The following is a 4,858-nucleotide window of genomic DNA, read 5'->3' as shown; positions in this document are numbered from 1 at the left end:
CCGGCTGTAAACCGGATAGTCCAGAGCCTTTATTGTTAGCCCTTGTAGGGACTGCACACTTCGGACCCTGGGCGGCCGAAGTTTCACCTTGGGGCGCTGGCTCCATTATCCCCCTGATTGTGAGAGACCCTCCGGGTTGACACCTTGACATCGTCCGCCCTGTTGGGCGAGGAAGCTTGTGGAGGCGTTTCGCTTTCCATCATCTCTGGTAGAATGTCCCCCGTGGAGGAGGATTGTTGAGGAAGACTGTGTGCCGGACTACAAAATGCATATTCTAGATGTTACCTTTGCAAAGAGAAAAGTAATGGGGTATGTTTCAAATATCTTTGTTCACTTACGATTCGGCTAGAGGCTTGTCCTTACAAAGGGATTGTGCGAAAACCACACGTTCCTAGCCTGAACCACCCGACAGGGGTGTTTTACCCCGCTTAGGATCCCTTACCTCCCAACTCTCGAAGGCGGCCCTTTTCTTACCATAGGAAGAAGGGATGTCAGCTTCTCCTTCTCTTTTGTCTTCGGAAGAGGGAGCCCTAATCTCCCCGGACACAGTGTGTGGTTTGCCTCCAGGATGGAAGCCACCATTGGCTCCCCTGATCTCCTCATTCTCCTCTTCCACTGGTGCCTGGTATGGCGCCGGGACCAGCATCCTTGTTAGTACGGGACTAGCTGAGTCTTCGGGAAGAGGAGTCAAACACGCGATTCGCTACGCCTTCTTTATCAAGCCCTAGAAGAAGATGGTTTTCTCAACATCTTATTATTAGGTGCGTATCTAAGCTGTATTCAAGAGTCAAGTGCTTACCGAGGTATCCGGATGATTGCAGTCAAGGCTGACATCCTCTGTAGTATCCGACCACTGTTTTTGTTTCCCGAAAAATAACTTCCACATTCCTCTGTGCGTTGCACCGAAGAAGTGATGAAGGGTTCGTGGTCCTTGTGGATTAAACTCCCACATACAGAGGGGCCGTCTTTAGCACGGGAGGACCTGGTGGACAAGCATTACTTGAATCACGTTGATGAGTTCGGTGTTCTTCTCAAGGAGACTCCGGATGCGGCTCTGTAGAGTGTGCACTTCATCGGTTGATCCCCAGTCCAAGCCCTTATTGACCCATGATGCGAGCTGAATTGGAGGGCTAGATCGGAACGCACATATAGCTGCCCACTTGGTGCCACGGGGTTGAGTGATCTTAAACCACTCTCACTGCCATAAGTCGGAAGATACTGTGAACGATCCTTTTAGCCAAGGAGCGTTGATAAGTCTGCCCACTATAGCACCACCGCACTCTGCTCGTTACCCGTCGACTACCTTCGGCTTCACATTAAAGGTCTTAGGCCACAAGCCAAAATCTAGGGGAATACGGAGGAAAGCCTCGCACGTGATAATGAACGCCAAGATGTGAAGGAAGGAGTGCGGAGTTAGATCGTGAAAATATAGCCCGTAATAGAACATAAGCCCTCGAACAAAGGGGTGGAGGGCAAACCCTAGCCCTCGGAGGAAGTGGGAGATGAATACGACCCTCTCGCTAGATCTGGGAGTAGGAATAACCTGCCCTTGAGCAGGAAGCCTGTGGGGGATTTCTGCCATTAGGTATATGGCCGCCCGGAACTTCACGATGTCCTCCTCTGTGACGGAGGAAGGCACCCACTGACCTTGAGGACAGGGGCCGGCCATGACTAGGAATCTTGAAACAATCGAAACCTTGGGCGCTGGAGCTCGAGGTTGGAGAGGATGAGGAAAGGATTGTCGTAAAGAAGCCATACGGTCCTTAGTCCCTTTATAAAGGTAATAGATATCAAATGCCACCTCCTCGACCTTGAAACCTGCCTATTCTGAAGGAATCATGCCAACCAGATGGTTGGAATACCCACGCCCGTGTTGATGAGGATCCCGCTATAAGGGGACATGATCTCTGCTTCGACAATACGTGCCAATGAAACCGCGTCCTGGAACATGGAACGACAAGGGAAAAATGGTTCGATATAATAACCAGGTGGTGAGGTGATATCACGTCACAGAAAAATTGTCAGCAGATTGGACTCACAAAATATTGTTTCCTCTGTGGTGGTGTTTGGTATTTGTTTTGCAGAGCCGGACATGTTCATTGTGTCCGAAGACTATGTTGGAGTGTTTGGAGAAGGAACCCGCTTTGCAATGCCGAAGACAATTTACGCGCCGTACACCTCATCATTGAAGCCTGGTTCAGGGGCTACTGAGGGAGTCCTAGATTAGGGGGTCCTCGGGCATCCGAACTATGGTACGGGGGCAGACTAATGGACTGTGAAGATGCGAGACCGAAGACTATCACCCGTGTCCGGATGGGACTCTCCTTAGCGTGGAAGGCAAGCTTGGCGTCCCAATATGAAGATTCCTTTCTCTGTAACCGACTTTGTACAACCATAGTCCCCGAGTGTCTATATAAACCGGAGGGCTTAGTCCGTAGACACGAAGAATCATATTCATAGTCATACAGGCTAGACTTTTAGGGTTTTAGCCATTATGATCTCGAGGTAGATCAACTCTTGTAATACTCATATTCATCAAGATCAATCAAGCAGGAAGTAGGGTATTACCTCCATAGAGAGGGCCCGAATCTGGGTAAACATTGTGTCATTTGTCTCCTATTACCATCGACCTTAGACGCACAGTTCGGGACCCCCTACCTGAGATCCACCGGTTTTGACACCGACACCTCCTGACCATACATGTGGTTTCAAAGGTAATCATCAGTGAACTGCTTTGGAAAGGCCTGAAAACAAGGATGTGCATAAATATCTTCTCTATATTGGAAATGGGGCAAAGGAATAAAAAAGGCAAGGTATAATAGTTAGTACCATCCCGTAGTGAACTGATGTCTTCCTCATTGTGCAGACAAAGATCTTTTTGTTTTTTGTCGCTAATTTCTTTATCCTAACAATCTTTCTGAGTTTCTTGACTTGACTGATATTCATGGACAACTCATTTCCCCATATGCAAGAAGGGTCGAATAGTGGGTGAAAACCTCTGACAGTAGGACCTACATGTGCAAGACCAACTTGTTAAGAACCTAAATATTAGAATGGTTCCTACAATTGCACAATAATGTGCTATTAGACAACGGACCTTGCATGTGCTAACCTCGATTGTAAATCTCAGTGCTTCCCATTGTTTCCCTGCAACACATATAAGGTAGTTAGTCATAAGGTTAAGTAAGGGTTCGCATGCTATCAGTAAAATATGTTGACGAAAAATAAGCACATTGCAGATTCATCAGATTAATTCAAGTTACACGGAAAACCCATTTATCCAAACCAAGCATGATTAAGAACTAGGAAATATAGCACTTGTATATGTTTCTCATGTATTGAGTGCAGCCAAATTCAATTTATTGCTCACATGCACAATAATACAAAATTCTACCCACGACAATTGGACATCGCATTGCAGAATTGAACCAAGCAGTTAATGAAACACCACAACAAATGAACCAACATTAACCGAGCACCACATTGCACAGTATAAAATACTCCTGATAGAAGATCAGACAGTTAACCAAACAGTTAACTACAGCCAATTGTAGCAATTGTATTTGTTTCTCATGTATTTACTACATCCAAATTCAATTTATTCCTCACATGCTATAGAATAACGGAATGCACCCACAACTATTGAACATCGCATTGCAGAATTGAATCAAACAGTTAAATAAACACCACAACACGAATGAACCAAACGTTAACTGAGCACCAAATTGCACAATGTATAACCAAACCAAGCATGCTTGACAACTTGGAAATATAGCAATTGTATTTGTTTCTCATGTATTTTGTAAATATAAATTCGGTTTATTTCTCACTTGGAAGACAATACAAAATTGCAGCCTGAAGAATTGGACATCACATTTGCAAAATTGAACCAAACAGTTAACTAAAGACGACAACTAATTAACAACACAATGTAACACCCCGGATGTAACTTTCCCTTTTTGTACTCCAACTCTTGCCGTTCCGGCGTTAAGTTATATTTATTTCTCGGGTTCGGGTCTTTGTCTCTGTGTGTTGTTTTCTTTGTCATGCATCTCATATCATGTCATCATGTGCATTGCATTTGCATACGTGTTCATCTCATGCATTCGAGCATTTTCCCCGTTGTCCGTTTTGCATTCCGGCGCTTCGTTCTCCTCCGGTGATCATTTCTAGCTTTATTTCGTGTGTGGGGATTAAACATTTCCGGATTGGACCGAGACTTGCCAAGCGGCCTTGGTTTACTACCGGTAGACCGCCTGTCAAGTTTCGTATCATTTGGACTTCGTTTGATACTCCAACGGTTAACCGAGGGACCGAAAAGGCCTCGTGTGTGTTGCAGCCCAACACCCCTCCAATTTGCCCCAAAACCCACCAAACTCTGCTCCATGTCCTAGAGCATTCAATCACGATCGCGTGGCCGAAAACCGCACCTCATTTGGACTCTCCTAGCTCCACTTATGCCTATAAATAGACCCCCCGAATTTCGGATCTCTCCTCCCCCACGAAACCCTAATTTTCCCTCGCGCCGGCAGGACGTGTCCGACCCGGCCGGACTTTGTCCGCGCCACCGCCGCAGCCAACCGGCTCCCGCCACGTGGCAGGCGCCACCCGCCGCCGCCGCCGGCCCGCCCGAGCCCGCGGGAGGCCCCCGCGGCCCAGGTCGGCGCCGCCGCCGCCCGCCATCTTCCTCCTCCCACGCTCCTGAGCCACCACCGCCTCCATCGCCGGCTCCAGCCACCGGGAGCCGCACCGCCGCCTTGCCCGGCCGCCGCCTCGGGACACCGCCGCCGCCACGCCACCGCGGGCCGCCGCCGCGCGGGTCGCCGCCCCCGCCGTCCGCTCCATCCTCCGGCGACGA

The sequence above is a fragment of the Triticum dicoccoides genome, chromosome 2A (assembly GCF_002162155.2).
Source record: "Triticum dicoccoides isolate Atlit2015 ecotype Zavitan chromosome 2A, WEW_v2.0, whole genome shotgun sequence".
NCBI lineage: Eukaryota > Viridiplantae > Streptophyta > Magnoliopsida > Poales > Poaceae > Triticum > Triticum dicoccoides.
This window is presented reverse-complemented; position numbering follows the sequence as displayed.